This window comes from Schistocerca serialis, chromosome 4 (genome assembly GCF_023864345.2).
Source record: "Schistocerca serialis cubense isolate TAMUIC-IGC-003099 chromosome 4, iqSchSeri2.2, whole genome shotgun sequence".
Taxonomy (NCBI): domain Eukaryota; kingdom Metazoa; phylum Arthropoda; class Insecta; order Orthoptera; family Acrididae; genus Schistocerca; species Schistocerca serialis.
The window spans coordinates 420,873,310-420,892,145 of NC_064641.1; the positions used below are offsets into that span (position 1 = coordinate 420,873,310).

At 48.9% G+C, this 18,836-nt stretch overlaps 1 protein-coding gene across 1 annotated transcript in view; it reads right to left on the bottom strand.

The window, feature by feature from the left end:
* LOC126474503 (translation initiation factor IF-2-like) overlaps window positions 1–18,836 on the bottom strand; it is a 476,968-nt gene that overhangs the window by 405,251 nt on the left and 52,881 nt on the right. The gene's annotated exons all lie outside the window — the stretch shown is intronic.

Consider the following 18,836-nt stretch of genomic DNA (forward strand, 5'->3'; position numbering starts at 1 on the left):
CTCAAGGGCACGAAAAATGGCTGTTAGCTCTGCAGTGTAAACACTGCAGCCGTCCGGCAAGGAGCGCTGGTCTACATAGTCCGCATGAGCGTAAGCGTACCCCACACGGCCATCAACCATCGAGCCATCTATATAGATAACCTCCGAGTCACGGGCTGCGTCGAGGAGAGCAAGAAATTGGCGGCGCAAGACTGCAGGAGGAACTGAATCCTTTTGCCATTGTGAGAGGTCCAGCCGAAGCTGCGGCCGACGAATGCACCAAGGTGGTGTATGTGGGTGGACCTGAAAAGCAGATGGAAGAGGCAAAGACTCGAGTGCACTAAGGAGTGACCGAACACGGATCCCAATTGCGTGGCCTGATCGCGGCCGCCGGTGGGGGATATGGACTGCCGCATCGGCGAAAAGGAGACGGTAGTTAGGGTGACGGGGAGAACAACGGACATGGGCAGCATAGTTGGCTAAGAGTTGTTGACGCCGAATGTGGAGCGGAGGAACCCCAGCCTCAGCAAGTAGGCTATTAACAGGACTGGTGAGGAATGCTCCTGTCGCCTGTCGAACCCCACAGTGGTGAACGGGGTCCAGCAGTTGCAACGCTGAGGGCGACGCTCAGCCATACGCCACACTCCCATAATCCAGTCGGGACAGCACAAGGGCTTTGTAGAGCTGCAGCATCGTGTTACGGCCTGCACCCCAAGTTGTGTTGCTGAGGCAGCGGAGGGCATTCAGATGCTGCCAGCACTGACGCTTGAGCTCACGAATATGTGGAAGCCAAGTAAGCCGGGCAGCGAACAGCAATCCCAGAAAACGGTAAGTGTCAACAACCCTGAGCATAGCATCCTGAAGATAGAGCTCAGGGTGGGGATGGACAGTTCGACGCCGACAAAAGTGCATAACACGAGTCTTCGCAGGAGAAAACTGAAACCCATGGGCTAAGGCCCACGCCTGCGCCTTGCGTATGGCTCCCTGCAACCGACGTTCTGCAACACCAATGGTGGAGGAGCTGAAAAAGATGCAGAAATCGTCAGCATATAACGTGGGTGAGACAGACGACCCTACTGCTGCTGCAAGGCCATTAATGGCCACAAGGAAAAGGGGCACGCTCAATACAGAGCCCTGTGGAACGCCATTCTCCTGGATATGAAGTGAACTATGGGATGTGCCAATTAAAACGCGGAATGTCCGAACAGATAAAAAATTCTGAATTAAAATGGGGAGAGAGCCCCGGAGACCCCACCTGTGCAACGTGGCGAGAATATGGTGCCGCCACGTCGTGACATATGCTCTGGAGAAGTCGAAAAAGACGGAGACGAGGTGTTGGCGCCTGGAAAAAGCAGTGCGGATTGCAGACTCAAGGAAGACCAAAGTATCGGCGGTGGAACGGCCCTGACGGAAGCCGCTCTGGCACTGAGCCAGAAGACACCGAGACTCGAGCAGCCAACACAGCTGTCGACTCACCATGCGTTCCAGTAGCTTGCACAGAGTATTTGTCAAGCTGATGGGCCGATAGCTATCCACAGTAAGCGGGTCCTTACCAGGCTTCAGCACCGGAATGATGGTACTTTTTCGCCACTGCGACGGAAAGACACCATCACCCCATATGCGGTTGAAGATGGCAAGAACACATCGCTGACAGTCCGGGGACAGGTGTTTGAGCATCTTATTGTGGACGCCATCTGGCCCAGAGGCTGTATCGGGGCACTGTGCCAGGGCGCTCTGGAGTTCCCACAAACTAAATGGGGCGTTATACGCCTCAGGGTGGCGAGAAGCGAAAGAAAGCCGTTTGCCTTCCTCCCGGCGTTTGAGCGCGCGAAACGCAGGCGGGTAATTCCCTGACGCAGAGGCCCGAACATAGTGCTGTGCGAAATGCTCGGCGATTGCATCGGCATCGGTGGATACTGCCCCGTTGATGGTAAGCCCTGGGACACCTGTAGAGTACTGCAATCCAAAGATGCGCCGAATCTTCATCCACACCTGGGAGGGTGAAGTATGGGAACCAATGTTGGAAACGTACCTCTCCCAGCACTCCCGTTTCCGCCGTTTGATAAGCCTCCGTACCTGAGCACGGAGAAGTTTGAATAAAATGAGGTTCTCCAAAGACGGGTGCCGCTTATGTCGCTGAAGAGCCCGCCGACGTTCTTTAATGGCGTCAGCGACCTCTGAAGACCACCAAGGCACTGACTTTCGCCGGGGGCACCCTAACGAACGAGGAATGGTACGTTCCGCAGCTGAAACAATCGCTGCAGTCAGTGTCTCAACCGCCACATCGATGGTACCATGGGGGAGAGATGCAACAGTGGCAGCAGAGGAGAACGTGTCCCAGTTTGCCTTGCTAAATGCCCATCTAGGCAAGCGTTCATGGGAGCGACGCTGGGGTAGTGAAAGGAAGATGGGAAAATGGTCACTACCACACAAGTCGTCATGGACTCTCCAGTGGACCGATGGTACAAGCCCTGGGCTGCACGACAGATCTATGGCCGAGAACGTGCCATGCGCCACACTGAAATGTGTGGCGGCGCCAGTGTTTAAGAGGCAGAGGTCAAGTTGGGAGATGAGATTCTCGACCTCTCGGCCTCGGCCAGAAACCTTCGTTCCACCCCACAGGGGATTGTGGGCGTTAAAATCCCCCAGGAGGAGAAAAGGCGTGGGGAGTTGGGCGACAAGTGCAGCCAATTCGGTCAGGGAGACTGTACTACCTGGAGGGAGATAGACACTGCAGACGGTTATGTCCTGGGTAGTCCTTACGCGTACAGCCACAGCTTCCAATGATGTTTGAAGGGGCACAGGAGCACTATATACAGAGGTAAGGACATACACGCAGGCTCCACCTGACACACAATTGTAGGTGCTACAGTTGCAGTAATAACCCCTGTATCCACGAAGGACAGGGGTCCGCATTGCCGGGAACCAGGTTTCCTGGAGGGCAATGCAGAAAGCAGGTGTCAGGCTTAGAAGCTGTCGTAGCTCAGGGAGATGGCTAAAATAACCGCCACAATTCCACTGGAGGATCGTACAAAGCGTGTCCTGTAAGGGCATGAAGGTACTGAAAAAGCAAATTACTTCACAGGGTCACATGCTGCCACCGACTGAGTGACGGACGTCGCTACAGCCATGGTTTCTGAGGAGACTGCGAGATCCAGGTCGTCAGGGGACGCAAAGAGCTCGACCTCATCTTCAGAGGCTGAGCTGACAGGAAGCGTTCGTGCGGGAACCACTGGGTCCTTATCCTTCTTGGAGAGCTTCCTCTTCTCTCTCTTGTCTTTGGGAGGAGGGTTGGCATGCTGGGAGGGCTTTCCTGACGCATTATCGGGAACAGATGAAGAGCGGGAAGCCCTTCGACCAGCAGCTGGTGGCTTCTTCAGCCACTGGCTAGTGTCTTGGGAGACACTGGGGAAGTCCTTGGAAGGGACTCCCCCAAGGGATCCCTTCCGAACAAGTGAGGCCGGAGGAGGCTGTTGTGTCTCCGGCTGAGCAGCCAGAGAGAGCTGTCGCTTCCCCGGCTGAGGAGCTGGAGAGGGCTGTCGCCGCTCCAGCTGAGAGGTGAGGACTGACATCCCCGGTTGCTTGGGGAGCACTGCTCCCAAACTGGGTGTTTTGGGAGTAGTGCAAGAGAGAGTGGCCTGTCCCAGCGGTGGGGCAGACGTTACTTGATTTCTCTGTGGGCCAACAGAGAAGGGAGTCTTTGCAGGAGCCGGTGGTGGCAGTGTGACGGTAGCATAACTCCTCAACATAGGTGTGGGGTTGAGTTGTTCTAGCTTCTTCTTTGCCTCTTGGTAAGTTAAATGGTCCAAGGTCTTAATTTCTTGTATCTTCCGCTCTCGTTGATAGACTGCACAGTCTGGTGAGCAGGGAGAATGATGCTCCCACAGTTAACACAGGTGGGAGGCAGAGCACATGGAGCATTAGGATGCGGAGGTCGTCCACAATAACGACACGTGGGACTGGCAGTGCACCTGGAGGACATGTGTCCGAATTTCCAGCACTGGAAGCATCGCATAGGGGGCAGGACATAGGGCTTGACATCGCACCGGTAGATCATGAACTTGACTTTCTCAGGCAAGCAGTCACCCTCGAAGGCCAGGATGAAAGCACCGGTAGCGACCCTATTATCCTTTGGCCCCCAAAGACACGACGGACAAAGTGTACACCTCGTCGTGCCAGGTTCTCACGTAGCTCGTCATCAGACTGTAGCAGAAGATCTTTATGAAAAATAATCCCCTGGACCAAATTTAAGGACTTATGGGGAGTGACAGTAACGGGGATGTCACCAAGCTTCTCACAGGCGAGTAATGCCTGGGACTGTGCAGATGAAGCTGCTTGTATCAGAATGGCCCCGCTTCTCATTTTGGAAAGAGACGCCACTTCCCCAAACTTATCTTCGAGATTGTGCACAAAGAAAAGAGGCTTAGTCCCCAAAAACGAATCCCCATCAGTTCTGCTGCATACAAGGTATCGTGGCGAATACGGCTCCTGTCTGTCTGCAGCCCTACGTTCCTCCCAAGGTATGGCTAGGGAAGGGAACGATTTCGGTTTATATGTCACAGCGTTAAATTCCACCCTACCACGCTTAGAGACATTGGCGGTCGGGCGACCACCAGATTGAGATTTCACCCGCTTCATTGCGGGGCATCCGCCCCGATGCCACGCACTCCGACCAGGGGCTCTCCCCACGGGCGCCACCCAGCCACAGCAAAGGCCACCTGGCAGGATGGCCGTTGCCGGGAGTCCCGATGCCCCAGAGAGACGGGCATCTACTCCTTGGCTTACGTGGGGAGGTGTCAGCTCAGGCATCGGCAGTACGATCCCTGTGTTGTCAGGGGGCTACAACCTAGAGGGTACATGACGACCCCACCACAACGGGCTGGCTACCGTGCTGGATTTTGGGTGCCATGGGTAGTCCATAGTGATCGTGGTTGCAGATGGTGACGCACTAAGGGCGTGACGGACACAACCCATCAGGTGTGTATGCCCAAAATGAGGGATGGAGGGTGCAGTGACGACGCCAAGACGATCAAGAGTGCCAAGGCCTTAGGGCACAGAGAACTGATGGTGCACCACGTAAGGTGTCCTTCCCCAAAAGGCTCGTACTTCTGTGGAATTTGGAAAAATGGAGGTCAAACCCTAATGGAGACCATCACATTAAAGGCCGAAACGTTTGAGACTCCTTTTAGTCGCCTCTTACGACAGGCAGGAATACCGCGGGCCTATTCTAACCCCCGAACCCGCAGGGGGACAAGTCTGCAGGTTGCACTGTTGTGTTTTATCACGAAAGGCACCTGTGCAATGTCCTCAATACGTCCCAAGTGTCAATCGTGGGCAGAGCAGTGTTCTGTGTGATCTCGAGCTCATTATGTCGGAGCTAAGGAAACTCTAAGGTGGGCATATTGTTGGTGCTCGTATTATGGGTGCTTTTGTAAGCAAGGCAGCCTAAGTGTTCGACGTTTCAAGAAGAATACTATCGATGACTTATACATCATATAACGGATAAGGGAAAAACATCCGGAAGTGTGTTGTGAGTGATCGTGACGATCTGTCATTGAAGACGATTGTGACCAAAAATCAGAGGACTAGAGCTGCTAAAGTCACTGCAGAACTTAATGTCGCACTTGTGAATCCTGTCAGCATTTGAACATTACGGGAGCTGCATAAGCATGGAGCTGAAGAGCGAGCTGAAAATTCAAAACCACTCATCGGTGACACACATTTCATTAACAGGTAAATGTGGCACCGAAACCATGAACCATGGACTACGAAGCAACTGTAGGAAAGTCATTTGGCGGGATGAGTTACGTTCCACCCTTTTCCCAACTTCTGGCTGAGTATACATCTGGCGTACGCCGTCCCACGTCTCGCAGACTACGTTATGCAACGAGTGAAAAATGGCGAGGGTCCGGTGATGTTTTGGGCAGCCATGGACTCCCGTGGCTACTCTGCATGATGGCATTACTGCCAGCGATTTTGAAACCATTCTGGTTGATGCGACCCATCCCATAGTACAATCTTTGTTCTACAGTGGCGATGTTGTGTTCCAGGAAGACGGAGCCCATATTTGCTTAACTCGCATCGTCCACGACTAGTTTTGGGAGCACGAGGGTGAATAGGCACGGTATTGTGTTGAGTTTTTCGTTTTCACAGAACGTCTCAGCTGCCATACATTTTCGCGCACCGGCGAAAAGAGCGTCTAGAAAATTATTACGGATGCGACGGAGGTCTTGAATAACGGCCTCAGAATCCAGCAGATTTTTTTTATTTTTTACTTTTATTTTTTATTTATTTATTTTTTTTTAGAAGGAGGGAAAATTAACATTTTATCGTAAGTGGGTCATGGTTTCGTGTTTAGACTGGACTGGCGAATTCTGGTTGCCGCAGGCTACAAAGATTTTATTGAAGAATACAGCAATTGCATTTCCCTATCTTTTTAACAGATGTGCGAACTGATCAGGAAACGGGGTTTTCAGAATGTACATTGACTGTTCTGTGGAGTAAAGTTTTAAAACTGAGAATTAATACGGAGGCCTACAAAGTGAGGACACATTTTAGTCCACGGAATTTCAATTTTTAGTAAAACTGTTTGGAGCAATTTCAAGACATTGTAATACGCTGCCAGATGATCAATCAGGAACCCAGAATTGCTTGTAAAAACCATTTTTTAGCCGATTTCCAATCATTCCGTATCTTAGCTTCAAGTGCGGCTGTCACCAGTCCGCTGCGTCTATGCGCCTCGAGATGGGCTTATAGTCGCCCGAAACCCTTTCGTGATTGAACAAATAAATCTGTTACAACTGAAGTGGTTCATTATCTGCTTCCACGGTGTTCAGCTGCAGACGTCGTGTCAACCAAATTTTATGCAGGCCCCTTAAAAACAGTGGCCCATCGTTGCTCCCACACCAAAGGAAAAAATGGATGAACGGACGGGTGGATGGATGGATGGAATGGAAGCTGCTGATGACAAATGAATAGAGTAAGTAGTTGCGGCGCTAAGCATATGACTACTGGCTTTCAATGTCACCTCACACAAAGGAAAGAGCTGAACATGGTGTACGCGAGGCAAGCCGGAGTTACAGCCGGCAATGGTAGCAAGGTGGGGCAGAGATCCGTCGACAGGAATGCAGGCTTTTTGTGCGGCTGGCAGGGAACCCGTTCTCCGCAGCAGCGCCCACGCACAAAAGCCAGCCGGCCCGCCACTTGCCACTGGCGGCCGGACTGGGCAGGTTGGGCGCGGTAGGTGTCGGTGACTCATGGCGCGGCGCAGTTTCTGCACACAGCGCCGGTGCAGCGCGCCGCGCCGCGACGCGAGCTTCGCCCACGTGTGGCAGACTGGCAGTAGACCTTTTTTTCTGTTTTCGCCTTCCTCTTTTCACGGGCAGCAGCAGCACGGCATAGCTGCGCTCACCGGATCGGACCTAACACGCATCACAACGCTGCCGCCCAGAGCGTGCAGGCATAAAGGTCCTGTCCCAGTCGGAGACCAGAGGCTGTTCCATCACACTTACCACCCACGTTCCACGTAATCATCTTTATAGAGGTTGTGATGGATGTGTTACGCAAAAGAAAAGAACGATCGTGCTGTCCGCAGATGACACAGTCGTCTGTGGAAAGACAGTAACCCCAGTAAAGTTGGCGACATGCAGATCACGTAACGATAACAGGTGATTGACCCAGGTCCTGTCAGTTGACCCTGCATGTGCAATGAGGTGACAAAGGCCACGGGATAGTGATATGCATATACACAGGTGACGGTAGCATCGCGTACACAAGGTATAAAAGGGCAGTGCATTGGCGGAGCTGTCATCTGCACTCAGGTGATACACGCGGAAAGCATCCGACGTGATTATAGCTGCACGACGGGAATTAACGGACTCTGAACGCGCAACGGGAGTTTGAGCAAGACGCATGGGACATTCCATTCCGGAAATAGTTGGAGATTTCAATATTCAGAGATCCACAGTGTCGAGAGTGTGCCTAGAAACCACATTTAAGGCATTCCCGATCACCACGGACACCGCAGTGGCCTTCGCTTGACGACCCCAGCAGCGGCGCTTGCATAGATTTGTCAGTGCTAATAGACATGCAACACTGCGTAAAATAACTGAAGAAATCAATGTGGGACGTACGACGTAGGAGTTCAGTGATCACTGTGAGGGACGTCACGTTGTCGTGTGAGAGCGTTTCAGCGCCCGAGTGAGTGGGTCCCGATTAGGCTGGCTGGTCGAATCTTCCAACGTCCAGATTTGTGAGGCATTCGAATGTGTCAATGGCCCCACGCCAAACTGCAGGGCAGCTATAGTCGTCGTCAAGGTTCCGGTTGGCCACGTCCGACTTCGATGAGCAAGGGTCGGTATCAGATCTCGTCATAAGCCCTTCACACCTGTGCCTGTCATCCGAAAGCGGGTAATGAACTCCCCGTAACATTCCGTGTCGTCCCGCACAATTGGTCCCAAAACAGCGGCAGCCCGACTATGGAAATACCGTTCCGTGCATAGTCTTCTGTTAACACAACACAAAAGACTGCTCGTAGAGTCGAGCAGAACCGGAGCATGGACTGCTGATGAGTGGCGTCGCGTTGTGTTCTACACTATCCCGCACGACAAATGTAGCCCGCACGGCAGGGACCTGGGAAAAGGTTCCATTCTTCCCATGTTCTAGAGTGGCGCAGCAGCTTTACTCCTCACGTGTAGAACCACTGGGTATGACGTCATGTCACGGCCCTGCCGCCGTTAGATAAGCAGCTGCCAGCAGAAAGTCGTATACTCCTAGCTCACTCGTTTGTTACATAGTTTAATTCTTAATTTCTTTGCGTGTTTTTGGTACTTGCATTGTTCAAATTCATACATTTCGGGCGTATTATAGTATTTGAGAGTTGTAGCATCGCGTTTTAGTACCTGAATAGTGAAAAATCGCGTAGTCTCCTTCCGCCGCCAAGCAGTGTGTCAGCAGTGCGCAAGTAGCAGCATTACTGCATTTACTAGACAATCTTGTATTTTAATAACCGTTTAAATTTTGTGTTGATTTGTTTGTGCTCTCTGTAGATTAGTTCAGAGCTTCTTTGCACAACAGTTTTTAGCATGGACAGGGACTGCAACTGCTGTTTTCGGATGCAGGCTGAGTTGGCATCCCTTCGCTCCCACCTTCAGGCAGTGTTGGCTTCGGTCACACAGCTTGAGGCTGTTGCCAATGGGCGTCACTGTGGGGTTCCGGATGGGGGTTTGTCGGGGACGGCCAGCTCGTCCCACGCATCCCCCGATCGGACTACGACTGTGGTTGCCCGGGATACTGCCCGCATTGAGGCTGATCGCTCACCTGTGGTAGAGTGGGAGGTCGTCTCAAGGTGTGGCAGGGGGCGAAAGACATTCCGGAGGGCTGAACGGAAGGCCTCTCCAGTTTGTCTGACGAACCGGTTTCAGGCTCTGTCTCAGGCTGATACTGATGTTCGGCCGGAGATGGCTGCTTGTCCTGTTCCAGAGGCTGCCCCTCAGTCTGCAAGATCCGGGCAGTGGCAGAGGGTGGGCTTACTGGTAATTGGGAGCTCCAACGTCAGGCGCGTAATGGGGCCCCTTAGGGATATGGCAGCAAGAGAGGGGAAGAAAACCAATGTACACTCCGTGTGCATACCGGGGGGAGTCATTCCAGATGTGGAAAGGGTCCTTCCGGATGACATAAAGGGTACAGGGTGCACCCATCTGCAGGTGGTCGCTCATGTCGGCACCAATGATGTGTGTCGCTATGGATCGGAGGAAATCCTCTCTGGCTTCCGGCGGCTATCTGATTTGGTGAAGACTGCCAGTCTCGCTAGCGGGATGATAGCAGAGCTCACCATCTGCAGCATCGTCGACAGGACTGACTGCGGACCTTTGGTACAGAGCCGAGTGGAGGGTCTGAATCAGTGGCTGAGACGGTTCTGCGACCGTGTGGGCTGCAGATTCCTCGACTTGCGCCATAGGGTGGTCGGGTTTCGGGTTCCTCTAGATAGGTCAGGAGTCCACTACACGCAGCAAGCGGCTACACGGGTAGCAGGGGTTGTGTGGCGTGGACTGGGCGGTTTTTTAGGTTAGATGGCCTCGGGCAAGTACAGAAAGGGCAACAGCCTCAAAGGGTGCGGGGCAAAGTCAGGACATGCGGGGACCAAGCAGCAATCGGTATTGTAATTGTAAACTGTCGAAGCTGCATTGGTAAAGTACCGGAACTTCAAGTGCTGATAGAAAGCACCGAAGCTGAAATCGTTATAGGTACAGAAAGCTGGCTGAAGCCAGAGATAAATTCAGCCGAAATTTTTACAAAGGCACAGACGGTGTTTAGAAAGGATAGATTGCATGCAACCGGTGGTGGCGTGTTTGTCGCTGTTAGTAGTAGTTTATCCTGTAGTGTAGTAGAAGTGGATAGTTCCTGTGAAATATTATGGGTGGAGGTTACACTCAACAACCGAGCTGGGTTAATAACTGGCTCCTTTTAACGACCTCCCGACTCAGCAGCAGTAGTTGCAGAACAATTGAGAGAAAATTTGGAATACATTGCACATAAATTTTCTCAGCATATTATAGTCTTAGGTGGAGATTTCAATTTACCAGATATAGACTGGGACACTCAGATGTTTAGGACGGGTGGTAGGGACAGAGCATCGAGTGACATTATACTGAGTGCACTATCCGAAAATTACCTCGAGCAATTAAACAGAGAGCCGACTCGTGGAGATAACCTCTTGGACCTATTGATAACAAACAGACCCGAACTTTTCGACTCTGTATGTGCAGAACAGGGAATCAGTGATCATAAGGCCGTTGCAGCATCCCTGAATATGGAAGTTAATAGGAATATAAAAAAAGGGAGGAAGGTTTATCTGTTTAGCAAGAGCAACAGAAGGCAGATTTCACACTACCTAACAGATCAAAACGAAAATTTCTGTTCCGACAATGAAAATGTTGAGTATTTATGGGAAAAGTTTAAGGCAATTGTAAAATGCGTTTTAGACAGGGATGTGCCGAGTAAAACTGTGAGGGACGGAAAAAACCCACCCTGGTTCAACAACAAACTTAGGAAACTTCTGCGACAGCAAAGAGAGCTTCACTGCAACTTTAAATGCAGCCAAAACCTCTCAGACAAACAGAACCTAAACGATGTCAAAGTTAGCGTAAGGTGGTCTATGCGTGAAGCGTTCAGTGAATTCGAAAACACAATTCTATGTACCGGCTTAACAGAAAATCCTAGCAAGTTCTGGTCTTACGTTAAATCAGTAAGTGGCTCGAAACAGCATACCCAGACACTCCGGGATGATGATGGCATTGAAACAGCGTAAAGCTGAAATACTAAACACCTTTTTCCAAAGCTCTTTCACAGAGGAAGACCGCACTGCAGTTCCTTCTCTAAATCATCCCACAAACGAAAAAATGGCTGAAATCGAAATAAGTGTCCAAGGAATAGAAAAGCAACTGGAACCACTCAACAGAGGAAAGTCCACTGGACCTGACGGGATACCAATTCGTTTCTACACAGAGTACGCGAAGAACTTGCCCCCCTTCTGACAGCCGTGTACCGCAAGTCTCTAGAGGAACGGAAGGTTCCAAATAATTGGAAAACAGCACAGGTAGTCCCAGTCTTCAAGAAGGGTCGTCGAGCAGATGCACAAAACTATAGACCTATATCTCTGACGTCGATCTGTTGTAGAATTTTAGAACATGTTTTTTGCTCGAGTATCATGTTTTTGGAAACCCAGAATCTACTCTGTAGGAATCAACATGGATTCCGGAAACAGCGATCGTGTGAGACCCAACTCGCTTTATTTGTTCATGAGACCCAGAAAATATTAGATACAGGCTCCCAGGCAGATGCTATTTTCCTTGACTTCCGGAAGGCGTTCGATACAGTTCCGCACTGTCGCCTGATAAAGTAAGAGCCTACGGAATATCAGACCAGCTGTGTGGCTGGATTGAAGAGTTTTTAGCAAACAGAACACAGCATGTTGTTATCAATGGAGATACGTCTACAGACGTTAAAGTAACCTCTGGCGTGCCACAGGGAAGTGTTATGGGATCTTGCTTTTCAGAATATATATAAGTGACCTAGTAGATAGTGTCGGAAGTTCCATGCGGCTTTTCGCGGATGATGCTGTAGTATACAGAGAAGCTGCAGCATTAGGAAATTGTAGCGAAATGCAGGAAGATCTGCAGCGGATAGGCACTTGGTGCAGGGAGTGGCAACTGACGCTTAACCCAGACAAATGTAATGTATTGCGAATACATAGAAAGAAGGATCCTTTATTGTATGATTATATGATAGCGGAACAACCACTGGTAGCAATTACTTCTGTAAAATATCTGGGAGTATGCGTGCGGAACGATTTGAAGTGGAATGATCATATAAAATAAATTGTGGTAAGGCGGGTACCAGCTTGAGATTCATTGCGAGAGTCCTTAGAAAATGTAGTCCATCAACAAAGGAGGTGGCTCACAAAACACTCTTTCGACCTATACTTGAGTATTGCTCATCAGTGTGGGATCCATACCAGATCGGGTTGACAGAGGAGATAGAGAAGATCCAAAGAAGAGCGGCGCGTTTCGTCACAGGGTTATTTGGTAACCGTGATAGCGTTACGGAGATATTTAACAAACTCAAGTGGCAGACTCTGCAAAAGAGGCGCTCTGCATCGCGGTGTAGCTTGCTGTCCAGGTTTCGAGAGGGTGCGTTTCTGGATGAGGTATCGAATATATTGCTTCCCCCTACTTATACCTCCCAAGGAGATCAAGAATGTAAAATTAGAGAGATTCGAGCGCGCACGGAGGCTTTCAGACAGTCGTTCTTCCCGCGAACAATACGCGACTGGAACAGGAAAGGGAGGTAATGACAGTGGCACGTAAAGTGCCGTCCGCCACACACCGTTGGGTGGCTTGCGGAGTATAAATGTGGATGTAGACTGAAGGCACGCTGACGATACAGCTGTACCCCACACACATCCTGCGTCCTTTCCTCTTACCTGACACTGTCTTAGACTTTCTTAGTGCCGTTTTTCAACAGGGCAATGCTCGACCTCACATGACACTTGTGTCTATGAACCGTTTGCGTGATGTTGAAGTGCTCCCGTAGTCGGCAGAATCGCCTGTTCTGCCCCTATGGCACACGTGTAGGACCAGCTCGGACATCAACTCCATCCTACGCTAGCATTGAGGTTATCAAGGATCCGTTACAACGTTGTGGGCCATCTTGGTTCGGAAGAGAATGCAATGACACCGTTTCCAAGCGAATCACTTCATGCTCCTGGCCAGATGGGGTGGAGCATCGCACTGTTAGGAGGTCTCTTGCTGCTTTTTGTAAACCTGACTATTTTGTAATCACTGAAATAACAGCACGTACCCTCCCAACCCGGCAAGTTACATTTAGAACCCTTGTGGGTGCTTCACTTTTTTGTCAGGCAGTGTTGTTCGACTAGTTTTTCTACCTGCTGATTTATTTGTAACGACTCCCCACATGATTTCTTACGGTGGATCTTCAGTTTGACTCTTAGCCGCTACGGTGGGTTATGGAATGTGAGGGGCACGTGCTACAGCTCCCTGCAGCACCCACGCACGATCATACCGTTGCCCGTGTCGAGGCGGCCATCTTTTATAACATTTTTTATTGTTTTTATTTGCAGAAGTTTTGAAACTGAGTAATTGTGAACAGGAAATATAAATGAATTGGTTTTTTTTAAATAATAAAACACAAGATAGGATATACATTAGATGAGTTAGTGCTGTCACCGATTGTGACTGGTGGTAGTACCTCGGAATAGTTTCTTAGAGTCATTGGCCACCCGTCAGAGTTCCTTACATTATGTTGGTAGCAGGTTAGTGGTAGTCCGACTGTTTCCTGTATTATTCTAATGTATGTACTTATTTATACTGCCTTATGCGACAATACGCATGTACTTCCTTACAGTATCTCAACTTATTTACAAGTTCAGTGTGCACTGTTGCGTTATTTTTCCTTCATTTTTTGTTAGTCGATCAAACTTAAAAGTTGGAAGTTACAGTGTCAGTTGTCAGTTGCTTTCTTCTTCTACCCTTTGGAATCTGTCTGGGCTGCGTATAAGCTCGCCGTCTGTAAGGTCGTATGCACTCTTCACATGTTGCTTTGGATATTTTGTCTGTTAGTGCGTTCAGTTGATTCCATTGTTCTTTATTTCTCATTTGTTATTCCGTGTAACTGTAGTCAAAGTGTGGTGTTTTTCTGAAGTTCCTGTATTGCCCGCAGAAGAAGACTGCTCTGGGGAGCCTTCTTTCCATCGTGTACAGGTAGGTGTCTGACAGACTCACGCGGTGCAAGGGCGTGGGATAAGGTACGGCCCAGTTAAGGAATGCACCATACCGCGGCTGGGATCGATGTGTGTTATTATTAGCCGTTCCCGTAAGTCGGGGAGAAAATCGTGCAGACTACATCCCTTATAGCTTGCGTCCCACCTACCTCGCCTTACATCCGTCCGCAAGCTTTTCAGTCGGCGTTTAGTTTGTATCGGTACAACGATAATTGCATTTACCTGGTCTAGTCTCCCCATTCTTAACCAGTATGTTGCGGCTCTGTAATTGACGGTAATAGCTATCGGGTATATTCCCAGCAGCACGCACAGTGCCTCCACTGAGGTGGTGCCGTAAGCCCCCGACAGTCGGAGCACGACACTTCTCTGTCCTCGTCCGAACGAGGCCTTGTTTGCAAACAAGGTCAGTTTTTGTGCCCATGAGCTTGTTGCAAAGCATAGTACTGATTCAGAGAGAGGGCAGTGGTAAGTCCGGATAATTAGTAGTGGTTGTCTGTAGAGATCTGAATTGCACCTTGTCAATTTGTCAAGCATTTTTTATGTTTTGTTTCTTTGTCAGTCTTATGCGCTTATTAAAGTTTGGTTTCTGGTCTACGTGCACCCGACAACGTTGTGTTACGACTCCTGAATAATTTTGATGTTTATCTTCCTTATCTTAACTGAGAGTGTCCTTTAGTAGTGTGTAAGTTGTTTCGCTTTCCACTCTAGAATTTATTGTTGTAACACCATTGCTTAACGGTTTGTAGCGTTCCTTGGCTTTCTCTTTTAATGGAGCTCATTACCAGTAGATCTTCTGCACACAACAACAACTCGATCTGGCCTACTGCCCCATCCAATAAATGCAGGAGTGGTCCAATATTTATGTCCCAGAAGATAGTGTCACAGATAGGCCCTTGTAGACAGCCCCGGGTAACCCTCTTGATTACTTTGCACTTGTCCATCAGCAACAGTCTAAGAAAATGTTGCACAGTAGCTGTTTTACAGAGACTGTGTAGCTTCAAATCATTTATGTTTTTGAACATTTGTGACGCATATATGTGTGGAGACTGAAGCGACGAATGAAAATCTGAACCAAGGCTGGGATTCGAACCCGGTCCCTCACTCACTAGGTAGGTGTGCTAACCACTACGCTTCCCTGACACAGAGGCCTTCCAGAAGTGCACAGACTACCCTAGCACGCCTCCCTCTTCATTATAGATTCCTATTCACGTCTCAGCTCAATTGATGTTCTCCCTAGCAGAGGCTCTCAAACTGAACTGGAATAGTAGCTCAGCACTGAATGAAATGGGAAACCCTCCTGAAACGCAGGTTTAGTTGTTTTAACCGAACTGAACCGTATAGTTCCAGAGATCTCTGCCACGATGTCGTAGTGGTGAGCGCATCTGCCTTGTGAGCAGAAGTCATAGGTTCGAATCCCAGCCTTGGTACAAATTTTCATTCATCGCTTCAGTCTGCGTGTATACATCATAGATGTTTGAGACTTGAAAATGTCTGTGGAACAATATAGTTACGTCTCACTTAAACATTGTGGGTCACCATTGGTTGTTTGATGCCCCTGCAACGTCCATCATTATGGCCCTTGCGTATTTATTTGTCGCGTTTCTGACTATCTGAAGTGCACGGTTGATGGGATCATCTATTGATTTTGCTGTTCTGAAGCCAAACTGTGGAGAGCTTATGTCCCTGAGAGTTTTATAAGCATGTAGGCACTTGCACATTAGCTCCCCTCGACCTTCGCCAGGAAGACATGTCACATATTGCTGTACATGATTTGAGATCTGTAGGGTTCTTATCTGGTGACTTACTAATTATGACTGCTTTGAAGGCTTCCTTACTGTAGGTATCCAGCCCGGTCTTTATTTCCGTTAAATTCTAATCTCTTCATGTAACTGACGCATAAAGTACACTAACTCAAAATGCCGCTCCGAGGATTAGCACTTTCTTCCTCTGACCCTTGAGATCATTGGAAACAATAACTACCGTAAATGAAGGTGGAAATTGTGGCTCCAGTTAACGTTCGTAATACAATGTACGAGTTAACTACAACAGTAAAGACCACAGATAAAATTTCTAGTTGGTGTGACGAATAACAGATAGCTCTAAATGCTGGAAAATTGAAGTTAATGAATGTGAGTAGCAAAAACAAACCCATAATGTCGGAGTACAGCGTTAGCAGTGTGCTGCTTGGCACAGTCACGTCGATAAAATACCTAGGCGTAAAGCTGTAAAGCAGGATGAAATGGAAAGCTCATGTATGGATTGTAGTAGGGAAGACGAATGGCTCAATTCGGTTTATCGGAAGAATTACGGGAACGTGTTGTCCATCTGCAAAGAAGACCGCATACAGGACGCAAGTGCGACCTATTGTTGAGTACTGCTCGGATGTTTGGAAGACAGCGATGCAGTTCATATGCGGACTGCTAGATTTGTTACCGGTACGTTCGAACAACACGAAAGTATCACGGAGATGCTTCGGGAACTGAAATGGGGACCACTGGCGGGAAGGCGACATTCCTTCGAGGGGCACTGTTGCGAAAATTTAAGGAACCGGCATCTGAGGCTGACTGTAGAACGATTCTGCTGCCGCCAAGGACCACGAGGATAGGATCAGAGAGACTAGCACTCTTGCGGAGGCACACAGACTGTCGTTTCTCCCTCGCTCAATTTGTGAGTGCAGCAGGAGAAGTGGTAAGGTGCCCTCCGCCACGCACCATACGGTGGCTTGCGGAGAATGTAGATGCAGAAAAAGATTTACTAATATATATTATATATATATATATATATATATATATATATATATATATATAGTGATAAAGTGAACATTATTACTCACGAGATCATTTGCATTTTCTCGACGACGCTTGAAGACATCTGCCACATAATAGCGGCAAATACGAAAACTTTTTTAACGAACGAACAAAAACGCAGCCTCTCCCAGCCGGCGCCTGCTTTATTTCCTGATTAAATGTCACGATGATATCGGTGTGACGTGCGCTCACGCATCTCCGTGTCCCCCCCACCCCTTTCTGTGCCACGAGCGCCAGGCGCCGGAGATAACGCTGTGATTACTGAGCGCGCAGTCCAGAAATAACCCGCGGCCAGCCGCGCACCGCCTCTAACCAAACTTGGGCCGCCCCTTCACTATTTTCGCATGTGCTGTCACGACAATGACATGATTTACAGAACCGTTTGTTCCTACGAAAGAGGCGTTATGATTAGCGGAGGTACTAAAGCTTCTCCGAAGGTTTGCCGACAGCCATTTTTCCCACACGACATCCGATAGTGGAAACGAAGAAGGGGAAAATGGTGGTGACTCTAGAAATATCCTTCACCCCCACACTAAGTTGCTTGCTCAATGTTGACAATGACGTGGCTTTCTCGTTACTTCATAACCTGGGGGTGCTTAAGAGAAAACTGTCTCTCACCTGTGATCTAAACTGGTTCTCGCAGTTATTTTTGTAGCTTTCCCTCGAAAGATTACTTTTCTGCAGCTCCTCACGTTACTCTACCCTGTCCAATCCTCTTGATCTACACACCCAATATTCAGCATTCGTTTATAACACACAAATTCAAAAGATTCCTTTGTCTTCTTGTCTGAACTGCTTATCGTCCATATTTCACTTCCGTACAAAGGTACACACCAGACAAATACCTCAAAAAAAGACTAACACTTAAATTTTCATTAGATAATGAGTTCCTCTTTTCAAAAATGTTTTTCCTTCTAGAGCAGTCAGCATATTATGTCCTCTACCTCGGCATCACAGTTTGCTGTCCATAGAGCAAAAAACTACTATTATTAGTCTCTCCGTTCCAAAATTGCTTCAGTCACATCTGATTTAATTCGATTATATTCAGTTACCTTTACTTCATTTCCGTTGTTCCCCTTATAATTCCTGTTCGAGGTACTACCTATTCTCTTCAGCTGCTCTTCGGAGTCCTTTCATGTCTCTGGAAGCCTTACTATGTCATTGGCAATGCTCGAAGTTTGTATTTCTTTACCCTGAAATTTATTCCGCTTCATTAAATTCTCCTTGGTTTCCTAGACTGCTTGCTCAAGGTACAAATTCGTTCTCCCCTGACGGAGAGCAATTTGACAGGCAATTGCACGGACTAACCTAGCACGCCTCCCATGAGACTCAAATTCTCAATTCAGATACACACTACTAGTGTAGTATCCCTTGCAAATTATCCTGCATCTGGAGTGAAGAGATAATTGGCCACCAGATGCCCGCAACTATTACGGAAATCGGCGAAATGTCGCAAGCAATGAGGATAATGGGCAAGGGGCACTACATTAGTGTGTGGCTGAGTTGAGAATTTGGGTCTGACGGGGGACGCTGCAGTTCTGATGACAACTGTATCTGGATAGCTTAGTGGTCAGATCATCTGCCTAGCAAGCAGGAGACCCAGGTTGGAATCCTGGTCTGGCAGAAATGTTCAACTTTTCCCATTGATTTAAATCAATGGTCTCTCGCAGCCAGTGTTAATTCCTTCGATACACTTAACTCAACGCTATATGTTACGCAACAGTCAGGTAATATTCGGCGTGCCTGAAAAG